Source organism: Dasypus novemcinctus, chromosome 10 (assembly GCF_030445035.2).
Source record: "Dasypus novemcinctus isolate mDasNov1 chromosome 10, mDasNov1.1.hap2, whole genome shotgun sequence".
NCBI lineage: Eukaryota > Metazoa > Chordata > Mammalia > Cingulata > Dasypodidae > Dasypus > Dasypus novemcinctus.
In genome coordinates this window covers 21,241,113-21,262,168 of record NC_080682.1, presented here as the reverse complement: position 1 = coordinate 21,262,168, position 21,056 = coordinate 21,241,113, and the positions used below count along the sequence as shown (strand labels likewise).

General features: G+C 45.6%; 1 protein-coding gene and 1 non-coding gene across 5 annotated transcripts in view; one reads left to right on the top strand and one right to left on the bottom strand.

The window, feature by feature from the left end:
- Positions 1-4,628, top strand: part of LRRC55 (leucine rich repeat containing 55) — a 71,735-nt gene extending 67,107 nt beyond the window's left edge. For all 3 annotated transcript variants that reach the window (XR_009187561.1, XR_009187562.1, XR_009187564.1), the window contains exon 5: positions 838-4,628. The gene's annotated coding sequence lies outside the window, so the exon portion shown is untranslated. The remainder of the gene's footprint in view (positions 1-837) is intronic.
- Positions 1-20,015, bottom strand: part of LOC101432507 (uncharacterized) — a 32,382-nt gene extending 12,367 nt beyond the window's left edge. For both annotated transcript variants that reach the window (XR_011649906.1, XR_011649905.1), the window contains exon 1: positions 19,895-20,015. This is a non-coding gene — a transcript (uncharacterized protein). The remainder of the gene's footprint in view (positions 1-19,894) is intronic.
- Positions 20,016-21,056: the final 1,041 nt, after the last annotated feature.

Below are 21,056 nucleotides of genomic sequence, written 5' to 3'. Positions count from 1 at the left end.
ACTCACGCCACACACCTGACAAAGGGCCCCTGGGTACTTAATGCACCGTCTGCCCCCAGCGTCCCCAGGGGACTGGGAGAGGAACCTGCGCTCCTCTCTCCCTGGACACAGGTGGTGGAGGGTGAGGGAAGGAGAGGAGAAAAAGCCCCTGGGAAGAAAGGGGCTTTGTCCTCCTCCTGCTTCCTTTACCTGGACTCGGATATGGGTGAGTGAGGTGTGAGAGCTCTCAAATCAGGCTGGATTCAGACTTCCTGGGTTTTCATGTCCTGAATCCACCACTGCCTGGCTGTGTGACTTTGGGCAAGTTATTTACCCTCTCTGTGTTGCATCTTCCTCATGAGTAAAATGAGAACAAGTAAAATGAGAACAATCCCCACTGGATTCAACGAGAGAGTTCAGAACAGTGCTTGGCATGGAGTAAGTGCGACTGTTAGGATTTCTTCCCTCCCAGAACCTCACTCTTGGAATGGGGAGAGTGTTCCTGGCCTCACCGCATTATGCTAAGGCTGAAATAGACATTGGGTGTGAAAAAGCTCCACGGATGTTCGTTGTCAGATTTTTAACTTAGTTCAGTCCTAGTTCTGCCATCAGTTTGGGGAGTCACTTAACTTCTGGGTCTCAGCCTGCCACACTGTAAAATGGAAGAGCTGACTCTTCAGGCCCCTGCCTGCCTCTAGAGTCATGGTGAGAAGCAAATGAGACAGTGATTTCAAAACCGCTCTGTAAAATGGTAAAGCCCTGTACCAGTGTGAATTAGTATCTACATACCCATAGACATAATAGGAGCTGATATTTGTTGGCATTCTTCTAAGTGCTTTCCATCTATTTGTCATTTAGGCTTTACACCGACGCTCTGAGCTGGGCCCTGTAACTCTCCACTCTACAGAGAGCATTAAGGAAGTTAAGGAGCTTGTCCAAGGTCACCAGCCAGTAAGCAGTGAAGCTGGACATGCCTCCACAAGTCAAGCTTCGGGACCAGTGCTGCACCACAGAACTTTCTGGGATGATGGACACGTTCCATATTTGCATGGAGCACTTGTAATGTGGCTAGTGCCACTGAAGAACTGAATATTTACTCTCATTTAATTTTAAGTAATTAACATTTAATGTAAGTAGCTGCACGTGGAACATAGCTACTGTGTCGGGCAGAGCTTCCGAGTTTCCTCGGGCTGCCCTAGCCAGGTGCCACCAATGAGGTGGCTTAAACAACAGAAATGTATTGTGTCACAGGGCTGGAGGCTGCAAGTTTGAAATCGATGAGTCAGCAAGATGCAGCTCTCCCCCGAAATCGGTCGGGGAGAATCCTCCCTTGCCTCCCCCAGCTTCTGGCGGGGTGCAGGCGGTCCTTGGCGGTACTTAGCTTGCAGCGGCAGCCCTTCAGTCTCTGCCTCCGTTGACATGTGGCCTTCTCCCCTGTCTGCCCCTTCTCCCGTTCTTAAAAGGACAGCAGTCGTGTTGGCTTCGGAGCCTACCCTACTCCATTAGGACCTCATTTTAATGAATGCCATCTGCCATGACCCTATTTCCAAATAAGATCACATTCTAAGGGGGGGGCGATTAGGAATTCAACATATCTTTCAGTCCCTAACAGTCTGCTCTCTGGCCTCCCCACATTAATCCATGCCCTTCCCTTGTGCAAAACACATTCACCCCAACATCCCCAAATCTTAACTCATTCCACCATGCAGCCTAAGTCCAAAACCTCATCTTTGTCTATTACAGGTGAGAGTTGGGGTATATGGTTCATCCCAGGGCAAAATTCCTCTCCATCTGTGGACCTGTGCAACTAGAAAACAAATGATCTGCTGCCAAAAGACAGGGGTGGTACAGGCATGGGATAGATCCTCCCATTCCAAAAAGTAGATATTGAAAGGGCAAAAGGGGCCCCAGGTTCCAAGCAAGTCTGCAACCCTGCAGGGCAAATTCCATTTGATTTCAACCTCTGAGAAGAACCCTCTTGGCTTCAAGCTGTCTTCTGGGCTTGGTGGGGTGGTACCCCCCCACCCCCTTGCCCAGTTCCTACAGCTGCCTTCTGATTTATGTGTTTAAGTTAAATTTCAGATACAATTCAGAGGAGAAAACAGGCTCTGAGAGAGGATTATCCAAATTATCACAGCTACTAAACCATGGAACCGGAACCAGAACTCACTTGTCCTGACCTTAAGCCTCTCCTAGCTCTTCCTGCCAAGCTTCTAAAGAACAGGCTAGGTCAGGGGATTTCCCATCATTTGCCTGATGGGAGGTGGCGGGATGCCCCCATCCTTCCACAGTCCCTGAGGTTTGTGAGTTTGGATTCCCCAATAAGAGAGAGTGGAGCTGGAAGGGCAAGCAGAGATGAAGCTCCTGCGTGTTCTTTCTGAGCTGGGAAGCCCAGCTGGCTGGTGCTCAAGGCTTAATTAGCTGAAATAACTGCGAGTAATAATCTCTAAAATGATAGTGATTAGAGCTCAGGTCTTGCTGCTTCTGATTATTCAGCCGCTCAGCCGCCCAGCATGAGCGTCCCCTTGCCAGCACAGCCGTGCCAACAAGGCTGCCAGGCTGAGCTGGGTGCCCCTTTGAAGCCATCTTTCTGCCATCATCTGGGTGACTGTGGAGGTTTGGCTTAACCTCTCAGGGCCAGCTCTGTCTCGGTGGGATACAGATCATTTCCCCTCCACCCCTCTCAACAGGACAGGTGGGAGGAGTCCATGAGCAGCTTCACAAAACCGCAACACGCTCCCAGAGAACAACAGGTAGGATGCATGGATGTCACAAATGGACACTAGCGTGTGTGGCTAAGCTGCAGCATGTACTTGGGGTCTTTGAGTGCATTTGCTACTCTGGAAAATGGGGAATACTCACTTTTAAAGGTTGTCTTGGAGTATTAAATGACCCCGTGTACATGCTCAGCAAATATCACTACTCCCTGTCTGGGTTTTCCTTTTTTTCCCCCAGCTGGATCTTTGGCAACTTTTCTAGTGCTGGATGGAAGGGAAGGTTTGAGAAGAGGTTGGAAGGAGAAGCTGTCTCAAAAACAATCCTCCTTCCCAATACTAGACATGGCTTCTCTCAGGGACATCGAGTTTATAGGGTGCTAGGGCTTGGGAAGTGGAGGATGACAGAAGAGGGGGCGAGTGAGACCTTTGCAAGGACAGGCTGTAGCGTTCTCCCTTCAAAACCCAAGTGAGGGGGAAACTCAGGGAACTCAAGGGCTGCTCTTCTTAATAGCACTATTAGGTTGAACCATAGGAAATGGCCATTTTTCTAGGTCAAAAGTTGGTGGACTATAAACAGGACTTGTAATATAAATAAGGCTATTTCATTTGACCTTTAATGAACTCCGTCTGCATTAAGCAATGTGCTGCTTCTGTGGGGTTATTTAAGGACATGAAAAAAAAAAGTGTAAATATTCTGATAATGAGATTTAAATAGCCCTTCAAAACTCAATAGGAGAGAGGCCAGCAGGCAGGATATAATTCATTCCAACTAATTTTTAAGAAAATAATTGGTGGAGGAGAGGAGGGAGAGTGTGCGCCAGAGAAGTTGGGTGAGCAGAAGGAGGTGGAGTTTGAGTTGTGTCTGGTGGGCATATTTAGTAGCTTAAATAGGCAGGGAGGGAGCAGAATGGTGCTCTTGGCAGAAGGAAATGACGTGACCAAGGTCTGGGGCCCTGGGAATCCCCAGGGCAGAGTGGGCATGTCTACATAGACATTTTTCCACCTAATACAATCCCAGGGATGGAGCAGGCACCAGTAAATACTGGACACAAGAATGAGTGAATGAATGAATGAGAAGTATGTGGAGATGAGTGGGCAAATCAGTTGTTTAGCAGATAGTGGTAGATAAGACAGTAAAGGTTAACTGTGGAGGATTCTGAATATAGATGGAGCTTGGATATGATTCAGAGGAAAAGTCAACAGATTTTTCTTATCTAGATGGAAAGCCAGGATCTGTATGTTAGAGAAGATGAAAGCCCTCCTGGAGCTCATAATGTGCTGATTTTAAGTTGTTGTGGTCCTGGGAAACAAAAGTCATTTTGTATTAGTCAGGATAAGTTAGGTTCTGTTGCAGTAACAAATAATCCTTGAATACCAGTAGCTTAAAGCTACAAAAACTTAACCCTTGCTCACTCTACATTTTCACCCCAGGCTAGCTGTGGTTCTTCCCTGCAGCATTTCTTCACTCCACGATCCTGGTTGATTGAGGAGCTTATATCTGGGACATTACTGGCTTTGTAAGGAAGGGAAAATAAAACACCATGAACTTTGTGCAGGGTCTTACAGCTTCTGCTCAGAAGAAACACAGTTCCTTGGCTAAAGCAAATCAAGCCAAATGTTAGTGGAGTGAACAAGAAGAACCCTGTCTCTTCAGGAAGCAGAAGTTAATATTTTTGAACAATAAAATTACCACAGTTGCTCCTTGAAATTTTGTGTAAAGTAAGAGTAAGTAGGCTATGGAGATAGATGATCTGTGAATTTATCATTCGGTGAATGTTGTGCCTAAGCTTTGAATTTTTTTTCCAGCTATACAGAAGCCACTTTCCACCTGCAGCTATTTTGGCTATGTTTTGGATAGGTGAGTGTTCTTTGTATAGCAGAACTAGCTACATAACTTGTAAGACCCAGGGCAAAATAAAAATGTGGGCCTCTGTGGCAGTTTGATATTATTTATGAATTCCAAAAAGAGATATTGATTATGTTTGTAAACTAGTTGATTCCTCTGGGTGTGATACCCTTTGATTGTATTAAATTCAAAGATTATGTTTGCTTGATTCTATTAAAATTAGGGCTTTGATTTGGCCACATCAGTAGGGCACTGAGTCCCTGCCCCCTTGGTAGGTGGAGACTTACACAGAAAAAGAGATAGCTCATCAGATATGGCAGGGGTCCTGGGAAGAGAGATGAGCCTCATAGTCTGTAAAGAGAACAGAGCAGCTGAGCCTGGAAAGAAATGAGCCTGAGGAGAGAGATGAGCCTTATGCAAGCCTACAGCTGAGATCAGAAGAAGCTGGGACCACAGAACCTTAAGAGGAAGAAGGGGGAAGCGGACTTGGCCCAGTGGCTAGGGCCTCTGTCTACCACATGGGAGGTCCGCGGTTCAAACCCCGGGCCTCCTTGGCCCGTGTGGAGCTGGGCCATGCGCAGTGCTGATGTGCACAGGGAGTGCCATGCCACACAGGGGTGTCCCTGTGTAGGGGAGCCCCATGTGCAAGGAGTGCACCCTGTAAGGAGAGCTACCCAGCACAAAAGAAAGTTCAGCCTGCCCAGGAATGGCACCACATACACGGAGAGCTGACACGACAAGATGGCATGACAAAAAGAAACACAGATTCCCATGCCTCTGACAACAACAGAAGCAGACAAAGAAGAACATGCAGCAAATAGACACAGAGAACAGACGAATGGGGCAGGGGGGAAGGGGAGAGAAATAAATAAATAAATAAATAAATAAATAAATAAATAAATAAATAAATAAATAAATAAATAAATAAATAAAACTTTTTAAAAAAAGGAGGAAGAAGGAAGGCTGAGCCCCTACAGATATTGCCTGCCATCTTGCTTCAACATGTGGCAACAGACTTTGGGTGAGGACGTACCTCTTTTGGTACCTTGAGTTGGACTCTTTAGGTCTTATAACTGTAACCTTCTACCCCAAATAAATATCCCTTATAAAAACCAATAGATTTCTGGTACTTTGCATCAGCACGCCTTTGGCTGACTAATACACTGGGTAAGAATACTGGGCAGGCAAAACTCACCAGGTCCACTCTGAGCAGTCCTTACAGCTCTGCCCACCTGTGTTCCTCTAATACCCCCAGTGGGCCTCCAGAGAGGTTGCTGCAGAGATTAATGGTGATTTAACCTCACTGAAGCAGAGCCTGGTTTCCCACCATCCCACCCTCCTCTCACTGGTCCCGATGCCCAGTGGACTGCCAGCAGGAGACCCCTTGGCTATGGTGCACTGGACTGGAAAATCTCCATGCCTCCCCATTGAGCTCTGTGCTTAGCCTTGATGCCAGTTTCCTGTTGCTGCCCTTCCTAACAAGACGTTATTGGCCTTGGCTCCCTTCCTGAATTTTCTATTTTTTCTAGCTCCTGTTTAGGTGTTTCAGGCTCTATCACCCTGTTGGTTAGAGAAATTCCCCCAGATTCAGAGAATGCCATCTATTAAATTTTTTTGTATGTTGGGTGGATGGATGGATGGATGGAAGGATGGATGGCTGAATGGAACGAAGAGTAGCTGAATACATTCTGGATCCCCTCAGATTGTTCATCTCCTTGTCTTCTCATATTTACCATTTTAGGCTCCAGATTATGTAAGAAGAGACAGCACTTTTCTTTGTCCTGGAACCAGTTCCCCAGTCCTTCCTCAACATAACAATGACTGATATTTAACATGGCTTTTTTTTTTAGGTATCAGGGACCGGAGACTGAACCCAGGACCTCTTATGTGGGAAGTCGGCGCTTAACCACTGAACCACATCGGCTTCCCTGAGTTGATTTTTCATTTGTTTTGCTTGTTGTATGTTTTTGTTCCTTCAGGAGGCACCAGGAACCTAACCCAGGACCTCTCATGTGGGAGGTGGGCGTTCAACCACTTGAGCCACAGCTGCTCCCAAAATGGCTCATTTTTATCGGTCTTTTATCCTATTTGAGGCCCTGAGTTAAGCCTTTATTCAGTCTTCACAACTCCACAGTACGGATGCTGTTACTGTCTCCAGTTTTCAGTAAAGAAAACCAAGTCTCAATGAAAGTAACATGCTAGGCACACAGCCAGTCAATGACAGAGCCAGGACTCAAACCACGGGGCCTTAACTGCTAGGTTATTGGGCCGTGTGAACAAGGAACTTCAGTGTCCCCATCCACACTGGTTTTCTCATTCTCCTTTTAGTATGCCTCATCTTCACTCATGCTGCCCTGGCTGGAAGAGGGCCTTCCATCCTCCTCTCCATACAGAGTGATGGCAGGAAATGTATTTGTCAGGGTACACTGCTTAACAAATAAACCCCCAAATCTCAGTGCTTACCACAACAAAGACATTTCTATTTTATTGTTGTTTTTTCCATTTCTATACCACATTAGTATGAGTAATTAATTTGAATAAAATGCTAACAAATATCTAACCATCACTTATCGTCAGTGTTCAGTCTTAATGTACATTAGTTTGGGAAACGGACTTTGGCTCAGTGGTTAGGGCATCCGTCTACCACATGGGAGGTCCGCGGTTCAAACCCCGGGCCTCCTTGACCCGTGTGGAGCTGGCCATGCGCAGCGCTGATGCGCGCAAGGAGTGCCGTGCCACACAAGGGTGTCCCCCGCGTGGGGGAGCCCCACTCGCAAGGAGTGCGCCCGTGAGGAAAGCCGCCCAGCGTGAAAAGAAAGAGCAGCCTGCCCAGGAATGGTGCCGCACACACTTCCCGTGCCGCTGACGACAACAGAAGCGGACAAAGAAACAAGACACAGCAAATAGACACAGAGAACAGACAACCGGGAGGAGGGGGGGAATTAAATAAATAAATTTAAAAAACTTAAAAAAAAAAAAAGTACATTAGTTAATAGTAGATAGTTATACTTTAACACACATGACTTTATCTTCTTTTTTTTTTTTCAAGGTTTATTTTTTGGTGTGAGACCAGTGGCCAGGCCTCCACCACCTTCTCAGATACAGCCTGGAGGAGGTAGCTCTGGAGAGGCACAAGGAGAGATAGAAGGGGAACACAGGCTCTTAACTGCCTCAACTTAGAAGGTCCACATGTCATTTCTGCTCACATTTCATCGGCCTCAACCCAATTTCAAAGGAGGTTGAGAAACAGAGAATGTGTGGACATTTGGTGAGCACATCCTATCTCTGCTACAAAGACTCCCACAGCCCCTGCCCAGAGACAAGCAAGGGGGCAAGGCTGAGCCAGCCCTGCCCGACAGTGCAGCCCAGGCATGCGGAAGGCGTCAGTGGGGTTGGGGAGGGATGGAGGGGATTCTGGGATTAGCCAAATCCCACAAGCTCCGAAATACAATGCTTGGGTGGTACCCCATGTCTATTGTTTTGAATGTCGCTCAGAAGAAGTGAGCCAAGCCTGCACTTCTTGGCTAAGACCCGGACCTCTTGTTTCCTAGGTTTGGGTCATTAATTACAGGATTTGACCTGAATTAAGCGAACAATGTAACAAGAATAACAATCCCTGACTTTTCACACTTTAGAGTTTTCAAATCATATTCACAGTCATAATCTCATTTGACCCTCACAATAACCCGATGACGTAGGTGTATTATCTCCATTGTGCAGCGAGGAAATTTAATCTCAGAAAGATGATGTAACTGACCAAAATCACACAGAACCTGTGAGTGCTGGAGTACTTCTCAGGGCTGGTTTTCTGAATGCATGCTCAGGGCTCTTTCTTTCTCAGCTCAGCTGCCTCCCACGCATATTTCTGGGGAAATTGACAATATGGAAATGAACATCAACAGGATTTGAATTCAAGAGCTTGGGTGCCATGGCCCACAAGAGAGAGGAGTTTGTATGCAGGTGTTAACTTTATTAAACAGAATATACTATAGATGCTTTTCTCAATGTATCTGGCAGGCTTTGTCATTTTTGTCATAAATATTGAGGATAATGGGTAACTAGACTAGCAGTTCTAACGTAACAGTCTTTAAGCATATCTTAAAATAGTACTTAAGTAAATGGTCTAATTTCTGCCTAGTTATTGCACTGAACTCTCTCTTTTTTGTTGTTGTTTTTAAGGTGTTTAAATAAGCTTAGCAAATTTCAGAACCCAGTAGCAACTTGTGCATAAGGCTGCTTGAATTTAGTAGCTTACAGCATTATTTACAAAGGAAAATATATATAAATATTAAGTACCTCATGATGAATGTCATTGTACTGTATTTTTTAATTTAATTTTATTTTTTTAGGAACTAGAGGTTGAAACTGGGACCTCAAAGTCAGCACTCAACCACTGAGCCACATCGGCTTCCCTGAGTTGGTTTTTCCATTTGTTTTTTGTTTTTGTTTTTTTCAGAAGGAACCAGGAACCGAACCCAGGACCTCCCGTGTGGGAGGCAGGCACTCAACTACTTGAGCCACATTTGCTCCTGTGCTGTACTTTTTTTTTTCTCTCCCCTACCCCTCCATCCCCCGTTGTCTGCTCTCTGTGTCCATTCGCTGTGTGTTCTACTGTGTCCACTTGTATTCTTGTCAGCAGCACTGGGAACCTGTGTTTCTTTTTGTTGTGTCATCTTGCTGTGTCAGCTCTCCATGTGTGCAGGCCCACTCCTGGGCAGGCTGTGCTTTTTTCACACAGGGTGATTCTCCTTACAGGACGCACTCCTTACACATGGGGCTCCCCTACACGGGGGACACCCTGCATGGCACGGCATTCCTTGCATGCATCAACACTGTGCATGGGCCAGCTCACCGCACAGGTCAAGAGGCCCTGGGTTTGAACCTTGGACCTCCCATGTGGTAGGCAGATGCTCTATCCATTGAGCCAAATCTGCTTCCCAGCTGTGCTATATTTTAATGTAACAGTGTAGTTCTTGTTAAACACATGAATTTGTATAATCAAGTTAAATGCAAATAAAATTAAACTGGTTCATGGGGAAAAAAAGAGTGCATGTATTGAAGGCAGACAGTTTAGGTTCGAATCTAGCTCTGCCCGCTGCTAACTAGGTGATAATTGGCAAATTACTTAATTTATCTGACTTCACTAAGGTTATCGTGGGAATTTAATGAGACAAGGAATATAAAATGCGTAGCACTAACTAACCCTGGCTCATCGTTAGAGCTTAGTGGACAGTGGATCGTGCTGTCGAGATCCTTGGAGGCAGATACATGCCACCATCCTCTCCTCCCTCCCCCAGTGTACGTTTCCGTCTTGCTGCATGACACTCTTGGCTTCAGCAAAGAACAATCTGACCTTCTGTCCCCGCTTCACCCACCATCACCCATGAGAAGGGAACGTTCCTTTCTTTGTCGGAGAATCAGCACTGATCTTTGCCACCAGTCCCTGGGACTTCATTTCAGATTTGCTGCCACCCAGGGGCCATTTTGTGCTGTGCCAACATTACTCTCAAAAATTTTCCTCTTAGGACAGTGGATTTCGAAAAGAAAGTGGGAGGAGGAAAATACAGCAGACTGGGGGATACTGAGGGATATGAGTGTTGAAATAGTCCTGCAGGTGATTCTGATGCCCGTCCACTCTGTGCCACTTGAGAGCCACTGACTTCAGCAAAGCTGAAGGAAAGAAAAACGAGGAGAAAGGGGAACCAGGAGGAATCCCGTCTATTTTTACCAGTACCAGAAATGTTGATAAGCTGAGGCTTCCCAGGGTATCAGCTCTGCCTTTTGGATGAGTCAATGTTTTGTTTCTGCCATAACTCTCCAGTCAGTAACTTTGGGAACAGGGAAGTTGTGCTGCTTTGAGACTATCATGGGCCCCCAAAAATTAGGTTCTTAGGCTAACCTATTTCTGTATGCATAAGCCTCATGTATGTAGGACGTTTGCTTAGATTCAGTTAAAGGACATTTTTATTAGATCATGCTTTTATTAGATCAATTCAGTTGAGGGACATTGATTAGATTGATGGACCCAGGGTGGTTCTTAATCCTTTTACTGGAGTCTCATATACATGGAAAACTGAAGGCAGAGATACACAGAAAAAGAGAGCTGCCACTTTTTACCCTGCCATGAAAGAGAAGACTCCAGCCGCCGAAAGCTAGAGAAGCCCAGAAAGCCTGAGAGAGAGGTCAGAGACTGGACTTGGAACAGTTTTACAAGTGGGTAAGGGAGAGATTTTGGATGAATTGTGAGATGCTTGATAGAAAAGGCCTGGATTTTTTTCCCAATAACATGTTTTTGTCTGCTTTTATTCTTTTTATTTTAAACTTTTAATTTTGAAATAATTTCAAACTTACAGGACAGTTGCAATAATAATGAAAAAAAAACAAAACATACAGAGACCACCAACATACCCCCACCTCCCCAGATACCTAAATCTGTCAATTTGAACATTTTGCAATATTTACCATCTCATTCTATCCACCTAGATTTCTTTGAAGAAACTATTGGTAAAAATATGGACCCTAAAGTTACTTCTGATGAGGCCTTAGAACAGGGGTTCTTAACAAGGGGTCCATTAACTTGAGTTGAAATACAAAAAAACACATTATTCTTGTGGGGACTGGTTGATGTGGGTGTGATATATTTATTAATTATTATAGTGTGGACTTAGTAAGGGGTTTGTGGTTTTCACCTGACTGGAAAAGGGGTCCGTGGAACAAAAAAGGTTAACAACCCCGCTTTAGAAGGATATGATGAATGTATTATTGGAAACTGGAGGAAAGGCGATCCTTGTTTTAACATTGCAAAGAACTTGGCAAAACTTATTCTGGATGTTAGATTGAAGGCAGAATTTGAAAGTGAGGAGCTTGAACATTTAGCTGAGATTTCCAAACTAAATGGAAAATGCAGCCTGGCTTCTCCTTAATATGGCCTGTGCATAAACTCAAGTTTATTCTATATCCAAGTTTGCCTAGGTCCCGGAAAGCCAATTGAGAGGTACAAGCTCTATAGACTGTGGATTTCAGGGAGGATGTGTTAATTCAAGCTTACCTGGAATGTGGGGGGTATGTGTTAGTTCAAGACCTATCTAGTACTCACATAAAACACTTGAAACTCTAAGAAACTAATAAAAAAGGTCCTTTTGCATATCAGCAGTGTTTGACTCCCCACTCCTACATCGTCTGTATAAAAGGGACCCAAAAATCCTATTCAGGGCTTGGTTTTTCATTAGGACAGGAGTACTCCGAGCCCAGCCAGCTGTTAATAAATTTTCCTTCTCAGCTTCTTGTGTCCTGGCCTTCAATACCGTGGACACCTGACTTCTCTCTGCTACAACATCCTTGCAGCTTTAGCAAAATGTGAGAGGAAAAGATAAGCTGAGAACTGAACTCATGGGCATAAAGGCATCAGAAGTTGATGGTCTGGAACATTCTGAGCTTCCAGAAAGCAAGTCCCCAGAGAATAGTGCCCCATGTGAAGGCTTAACTAAACTTGGAACCAATCAGTCATTTTCTTGCAAGTCAGAGTTGGAAATGCAGTTGTCCAGAGAGGAGTTGTGGAAAGTCCTGTTATCTGATGTTGCGACCCCTGTGAACTGCATGCTAAACTGACAAGCTTCATTGTGAGATCTGTGTGAATGAAACCTGTCAGCCTGGACTAAAAGGAATGGAAAAGGAAAAGATTAGGGGAAAAAGTACTTCAAGGGCAAAACCATGGAAGTTGAGGTCTGGACTTAAGACTTCTTCTCAGGCCAAGAGAGGAACCCAAGCCATGTGTGCAGAAAGGGTGAGTTTGCCCCAGCATTTGAAGAAGGTGGGTCATCCTCCATGTTGTTGAGGGAGAGTGCTGCCACCCCTTTAGAGTGGATGGAGCACGTTCCCTGGGAGTTGGGGGGAGTTAGGTACCACCCCACTGGTCTGAGGGAGTTGAGTACAAGCCAAGGAGACTGGGGAGTGTGACTATCACCCTGTTGTTCTTGAAGGGTGAGACCTAGAGCCAAGTCACCACCTAGATGTGGATGAGGGTAAAACCAAGTACATGGCCACTGGAAGAGCCCTTGAAATGTGTGGGTCTCCTGCTCCACGCCCCAAGGAGAAGAAACCATTGTTCTATAGATGACTCTCAGACTTGAAAATCTAGTGGAGAATGCCCTGCAGGGTTTGGGCACTATTTGGGGCCTGTGACCCCTGTTTATCTTCCAGTTTCTCCCTGTGGAAAAGGAAATGTTTATTCCATGACTGTCCTCCTTTGTAGACTAGAAGCAGATAACTTATTTTGTAAGTTTCACAGGTCTATTGCCAGACGGAAATTTTTCCCCAAGACAGACTGCATGCCTATAACTGATTTTGATGACATTTTGTACTTAGCATTGTTACTGAAATGATTTAAGACTTTTTGAAATATTATGATGGAATAAATGTATTTTGAATATGAAAGAACATGTGTTTTTAGGATCCAGAGCATGGAATGATGGTTTGAGCTTTTTGTAGACCCCAGGAAATTATGTTCTTAAGCTAACCCATTCCTGTCCTTGTAAGCCTGTTATATGTAGAACCTTTGGGTTAGATTTAGTTAAGGGGCCTTTTGATTGGATCACTTTTAATTAGATCACTTCAGTTAAAGGTCTTTGATTAGATTGCTGGACCCAGGGTGTGTCTTAATCCTTTTACTGGAATCTTACATAAATGGAGACCTGAATGCGAAGACACAGAGAGAAAGAGAGCTGCCATTTTTTACCTTGCCACATGAGAGAAGACTACAGGATTGCCTACAGTGCAGAAAGACAGAGAAACCCTGAGAGGCTGAGAGGCCAGAGGGTGGAGTCAGCAGAGCAACCCAAAGCAGGTGAGGTTCTGGGAAAGACGTGTCATACGCCTGATTCCCACAGCTGAACTCAGGGAGAACATGAGCCTAGAAAAGAAACCAGAGTCTGACTTCCATCTTGCCTGACAGGAATCCATGATCTGCCAGGAGTCAACTTTGCTGAGACAGTATCTCTGATGATGCTTCATTTGGACATTTTCACAGCCTTAGAATTGTAAGATTTTGCCCTAATAAATTCACATTATGAAAGCCAACCCATTTCAGGTATTTTTGCATTGGCAGCCATTAACAAACTAAAACTGAAGTTGTAAGGTAGCCTTTCCTAAAGGCATCTGAATCTAGAATATATAAAGAACACTTACTACTCAATAATAAAAAGACAACCTAACTTTTAAATGGACAAAATGCTTAGATATTTCTCCAAAGCAGATATACAAATGGCCAATAGACACCTGAAAAGATGTCCAACCTCATCAGTCATTAGGGAAATGCCCATCAAAACCACAGTGAGATACCACTTGATGCCCACTAGGACGGCTATAGCCAAGAAGATAGATAATAACAAGTATCAACCAAGATGTGGAGAAATCAGAACCCTCAGACATGGCTGGTGGGTATGTAAATGCCACAGCTGCTTTGAAACAGTCTGAAAGTTCTTTAAGACAAATGGCCCAGCAAAACCACCCTAAGACTATACCTAAGAGAAATGAAATCATATATCCATGCAAAAACTTGTACATGAATGTTCACAGAAGCATTATTCATAATAGCCAAAAAGCTGAAACAACCCAAACGCCATCTAATGATGAATAGATACATGAAATGTGGTCTCTCCATGCAATAAAATATTATTTGGCAGTAAAAAGGAATGGCATACGGATACATGGTACAACATGGATGAACCTTGAAAACATGCTGACCAGAAGAAGCTGGCCACAAAAAACTGTATCACATACTGTATGATTCCATGTATATAAACAATCACATCTATTAAGACAAATCTATAGAGACAGAAAGTAGAATAATGACAGAGAGGGGGTGGAGAGGGGGTTATGGCTAAGAGGTGAGAGGTTTCTCTTTGGAGTGATGAAAACGTTCTAAAATTGATTTTGGTGATGGTTTCGTAAATCTGTGAATTGTACAGTTTAAATGGGTGAATTGTCGAGGGATTACTACCAAGCTCCAACTAGCAATACAACTGGAAAAAGACCTTGACCAAAAGGGGGAAAAGATAAAGACAAATGAGTTTATATGTCTAAGAGACTTAAAAGTGAGTCAGGAGGTTATTCCAGAGGTTACGTTTATAGACGTCTCAGCAAGATCTCATTGACTGCCACAGTAAATATTACCTAAAATTGCAGGGCTCCTGAGGGCTCTGGAGACATCCAGACACCAGAGACAGGGCTGATGGCTCAGGAGTTTGGCACCCTGCCAGTGGGCCATACTTTGGAATTTATGCTCCCCAGTGTGACAGAGCAGGACTCAGTTGTGGTTTCCCTACACATGCCTCTTCTGCCCCTTATATGTGAACCTATAGTTAGTACTAGAAATGGTAGGTATATGTCCAAGAGATGGAAATTTTGGGGCCTTCCATGTGCCAGTTGGGCCCTGAATCTGAGAGTTGCAGCATCTACACCCCAGTTCATTGGACTCTCCCAGGACAACTAATAAGGAAATGATAATGGACAAAGACCATCCCACAGAACCAAGAGAGTCTACAACTGCAAGCAAGAGAGTCCCATTCATTTGCCCCATGGGATCTAAGCCCCCTCTCAATTAGAGACATAGTGGGCATCAGCATCCCAGAATATTCAGGACTGGGGAATGAACGATGGACTTGAGTAGACTTATCGTTCTTCTACTATAGACTTATTGTTATTCTAGCAATGGAAGAACTTTTATCATTGATGTGGAGGTAGTGGCCACTAGAGGTTCTGAGGGGAGGGAGAGGGGAAAATAGATGTAGTATGGGAGCATTTTCAGGACATTGGAACTGTTTAGAATGACTTTGCAATGGCAGATACAGACCATTATATATCTTTTTTTTTTTTTTAAGATTTATTTATTTCTTCCCACCCCCATTGTCTGCTCTCTGTGTCCATTCACTGTGTGTTCTTCTGCGTCCATTTGCATTCTCGTCATCCTGCTATGTCAGGTCTCCGTGTGTGCAGCGCCACTCCTGGGCAGGCTGTGTTTTTTGCACAGAGTGGCTCTCCTTGCAGAGCACACTCCTTGCGCATGGGGGTCCCCTACACAAGGGACACCCCTGCATGGCATGGCACTCCTTGCATGTGGCAGCACTGCATGTGGGCCAGCTCACCACACGGGTCAGGAGGCCCTGGGTACCAAACCCTCTACTTCCTACATGGTAGGCAGATGCTCTATCAGTCGAGCCACATCTGCTTCTCACATTATATATCTTGTCATAACTTATAAAATTGTGTAAGAGAGAGTTTAAACTATAATGTAAACTATAATCCATACTTAACTCTCAGTGCTCCAGTATGTGTTCATCAAATGTAACCAATGTACCACATTAATGAAGGATGTTGTTAATGTGGGAAAGTGTGGTAGGGGTAGGGAATGGGGCATGTGGGAATCTCCTTCATTTTTTAGGTAACATTTATGTAAACTAAGTATCTTGGAAAAAACAAGTATTAAAAAATAAATAAATGGGTGAATTGTATAGTATGGGATTCATATCTCAATAAAACTATTAAACAAATAAGATAAAATATAAAATAAAATGTCAGACTCTGCTTGCAGCAAAGGTAGTTTCCAGTATGGATCACAATGAAAACAAAAAAAACAAAAAACAAAACTAGAGTCTTCTGGAAGGCAGGGCAGGGATGCCTAACAGGCCTCCAGTGGCCCCAGCAGCCTGTCAGCAGTGGCTGGCATGACTAGACCCACTGAGGCTGGAGGACATGCCGTAGTTGGCTGTCACCATACCTCATAGGGAGCAACATAGCTCTGCAAGGCCATGCATGAGCTCCAGCCCCCTAGGCCCCTGCTTTAACAATAGAGAGAGAACAGGGGGAGCAGGAGGCAACAGACCCAGGCACCATCTCTCTTACACTTACTATCTCTATGACCTCAAGCCCTTCTTCTGTTAAGAAACTCAACTTAGGATGGCTAGGATAGAAGCCCTTCCCCTCATTATTTTCTTGTTGCTGTTGTTGTTTTGCCAATGTTTATTGGAGGCATACTACACACTGAGAAATGCTGTATGTGCATTATCTCTTTTCATCTTCACTTCAGCTGTTTTAGTCAGCCAAAGGGGTGCTGATGCAAAACACCAGAAATCTGTTGGCTTTTATAAAGGGTATTTGTTTGGGGTAGAAGCTTACAGTTATCAGGCCATAAAGCATAGGTTACTTCCCTCACCAAAGTTTGTTGCCACATGTTGGAGCAAGATGGCTTTTGACCTTCAGCCTTCCTCTTCCTCTTAAGGCTCTGTGGTCCCAACTTCACCTGATATCAGCTCTACACTGGGATAAGTCTCGTCTCTCTCCCTGGGGCTTGATTCTCTCTGGGCTCAGCTGCTCTGCTCTCTCCCGAGTGTTTACGTCCAGGGCTCCACTTCCAAATTCCAACTAACTCCTGTGCCTTGTCATTTTCTCTAAGAGACCCCACCCACCAAGGAGGTGGAGACTCAACATCCTACTGATGTGCCCAATCAGAGCCCTAATCATAATTTAATCAAGTAAAAGTGAAACCTCCGACAGACCAGTTTACAAACATAACCCAATACCTATTTTTGGAATTCATAAATAATACCAAACTGCTACAGCAGCCCTGGACAAAGACGGACGTATTTATTATTATGCCCTTTTTCTTTTTTTTTTTTCTTTTTTTTAAAGACACATAGATCATACAAAATATTATGCCCTCTTTTTAGAAAAAGGGGTCCAGATTCAGAAAGGTCAGACAACTTCTCCATTGTCACACAGCTAGGACATGGCAGAGCCACCATGCCAAATCCAACATTTTAAGTGCCATTCTGTACTCCATCCATGTAGCAAGGATGATGTTTCATAATGTAGATAAAGAGCTAGGCACAGAGCAGGGCCCTCAGGAAAGAGTTCCAAGAGCCAGGTGCCAAAGCAGTGTGTCCCTGACAGCTGTCCCCATCCAGAGGCCAGGGAGAAGGCACTTGGCAGTGAGAGGGAAAGGATAATGATTTTTTTTTTTTTTTTTTGGGAAGCTGGGGATTGAACCTGGAACCTCATATGTGGGAAGCTGGCAGTCAATCATTGAGCCATATCGGCTCACCTAAGTTGGTTTTTTATTTGTTTGCTTGTTGTCTGTTTTTGTTTTTAGGAGGCACCAGGGACTGAACCCAGGACCTCTCATGTGGGAAGCAGGCACTCAACCGCTTGAGTCACTCACATCCACTCCCATGATTTTGATACATACATCTCTTGAACACCATGTGCCTGGTGCTATGTTAAGCAATTTGCTCCCCAAATATTGCATGTGCTCCCTTCTTCAGGAGTCTCTGATAGACTATGAGAGGAATCACACCCTTACCAGAAGATGCCTTTTGCTTTTCTGGGGTGATGAAGGCACAGGATGAATTGACAACTAGCCTGGAACCAGTAAGGGAAGCTCTGAAGATAGGACCAGAAAATGAGGCCAAGTTAAGGCTGTTAAGCAGCAACTGGACTCAGGAAAGCAGATTGTATTGCCATTTCCCAGATTGTATTGCTGAACTCGCCCTTCCAGTCTCCAGTCACTTCTCACTCTGTGTTACAGTTATTATTGCTGTGTAACAAATAACCCCAAGTCTTAACAACTCAACACAACCATTTACAATGTGTATGTATTGTCTGGATCACGGATTTAGACAGGACTAGGTGAAAGGTGAATGGGCCACCTGAGGTGGGGGGATATAACTTGTCATTGCTCCACAAGGTCTGGGGCTTCAACTGGGAAGCCTCAAAGGTGGGGAATGACTTGACTGCTGGGAGCTGGAATCATCTGGGGCTCATTCCTTCACATGTCAGGTGCCTGGGCTTGGTAGACTCAAATCTGGGACTAACGACCAGCCCCCAGCCAGCTTTACACACCCCAGAAAAGCACATTTTCAGGCCTCCCCAGCAGCTAGATAGATGGTGGAGTCTCCCTGGGGACTCTCCCCTGGGGACGGCGGCTGTTTCCACCTCCTTCTCTGGCCTTTCTGCCCCCACTTCCTTCTCTGTTTCAGAATTCCAGGCTCAGTGCCAGAAGGCACAGGCGCTCAGGGATTTTGGTCTTCAACCTCGATGTATGGAAGACAGCAGGAAGCACTGAGGTGGAGGAACGGTGGGTGCACTGGCAGGCAGCATGGGACAGCACACAGCCCTCGCTCCCAGCCCAGGATGGCCCGTGCTCCGCAGCGGGAATATGGCCCCTCCAATGCCCCCAGAATGGTGAGGGCCTTCGAGGGCAGCTGCACTGCTCCTGGAGATCTTCTCTTCCTCTCTGTTTCCTATCAGGCTCTACTTAGTGTGGTGTTTAGCTGTGCAACCACGTCCATCCAAATGGGAGTTTCTGGAAAGCAGGGAGGGTTTCCTATTTGATTAGCTTCTGGGACCCACCCAGCTGGGCTGGGGATAAGGTTCCCATAGAGCTGGAGCAGAGGGTCAGTGCTGCTCCCTCCTTGGACATGGTCCCAAGGACTGGCCTGGGGACCTGAGAGTTCTCACCCCTCCCAGAATTACCAGAGTTTGGGGGACAAGAAGATACCCCAGGAAGACGCTCCCCAACCAGACCCCTGGGGCCAAGACCACCAGCCGGCCCCTCTATGTCCTAAAATGTGAATCCTTTGTGAGCAAAGATAATGATTAAACCTTTTTTTTCTTAAAAAAAAAAATTGCTTGGAAAATGCCAAACAGTCTTCCACAGGGGCTGTACAGTTCTACATTCCAACCAAGAGTGAATAAGCATTCCTATCTCTCCACATCCTCTCCAACATTTGTAGTTTTCTGACCTTTTCATAGTGGCCAATCTAATAGGTGTGAAAAGATCTCATTGTAGTTTTTATTTGTATTTTCCTAATCGCTAGTGACGTTGAACAATTTTTCATGTGTTTCTTCACCATTTGTATTTCTTCTTTGGACAGTTGTCTTTTCAAGTCTTTTGCCCATTTCTTAACCAGATACTTGTTTATTGCTGAGTTTTTTGATGTTCTTATGTATCATGGTTACTAAACCCTTGTCAGATTAAAAAAAAGACAAACCGTGAAGCCTGTGACAGTCCAGGCCTCTCCTGGTCTGACCCCCACACCCCGCCGTGGCCCATTTCCTCCACTTCTACCCCCATTCCACCGCCACAGCCAACTCCCATTTTCACGCCCGGCCTTTGCCCAAGTCACCCTCTGCCTGGGGCGCTCCTCCCTCTGGCTCTGAGCCTCTGACACGCTTCCTTCCAGCCCAGCTAACTGCTCAGTGATGTTCCCTTCAACTCCCCAAGGCAGCGAATTGCCCCACAGTCAGGCTCCGCACGTGTAACCACTATAATCCCCAAGACTCTTGTTTTTTCACTTACCTTCTGTAGCAGGGTCTGTCTGTACCTGACTCATCGCCGCATCACCAGCAAGAACGGACGGCCCGTCTGTGGGACTGAACTGGAGCGTTTGCCCAGTGCCTCAACCTGCCCAGACAGGATCTCCAAACTCCAGAGCTTCCCCTTCAGGGACTCCACCCTGCTCCCTGCACAAACCCTAAGGGCGTTAGGGTCAAAAAGTTCATATTGCTTTTGGCAGTGTATATTCTAAAACAAATACCTGGGGTAGGGCAAAGCTGAACCCAAAGATAGGAGTTGTCAGTGAAGACAGCAGTAGTCTGCTGGGGCTGAAAATTAGACTTAGGAGAGAGGAGGCCTTCCCACCTTTCTAGCACCCCAAAACCTGAGTGAAACCAGCCCCTGGCCTGTCTGTGAATCCGAAGGGGTGTGTGTGTACACCAGTGTCCGTGCTGGAGACAGTGAAGGTGGTACATGTGTGTCTTGGTGTCTTGGGGTGGAAAAGACCCCAACTCACCTGTGTGGTGAACCAGAGCTAGAGGCTTCCAGTACCCCAGCTACAGCAGTCTTTGGAGTTCAGCCAGGCCTGGCTTTTGAAGCCAGGTGTGGGACCCCAGTGACTACCTCTGCGAGCCTGTAGCCCACGGGGCTCTCGTACAGGTTAAATGAGCCAAGCATTTAGATGAAAGGGCCCAGCGCAGCACCTGGCCTTTGGTGGGTGCCCTTAACGCCCCTCTGCTAACGTCTGTCCACGAGATGCAAGCTTTCACCTGCCGTTCCTGTTCGGAGCCAGGCTGGCAGGGGTTAAGAGAAAGGCCGGCCGTTTCCCGAAAACAAAAGGCTCGGTCAATAGATCTGCAGCAGCAGCCATTGATCAGTGAGGGCAAAGGCTTCCACTGGGAGTTGCCAGCCAATTTCTCTGAAACCTCTGGAACAGAGCAATCCGGGAAAGCCGGCAGAGGCTCCAATAGCCCTGCAGGAGGCCCATCCTGGGGTCAATATCCTCAGAGCATGCCCCCCTTCTCCCAGAGGGCCCCCAGGGTAGGAGAGCTGCTCGGCTGCCTCCAATTGAGGAGGCCTCAATCTGGTATTCCTGTTAAGAAATGTTCTGGGGGAAACATTTTAGCTAATGTGTAGCTAATTTAGCACTTAAAAACAAACCCCAAGATAATAAAAGAGAATAAAA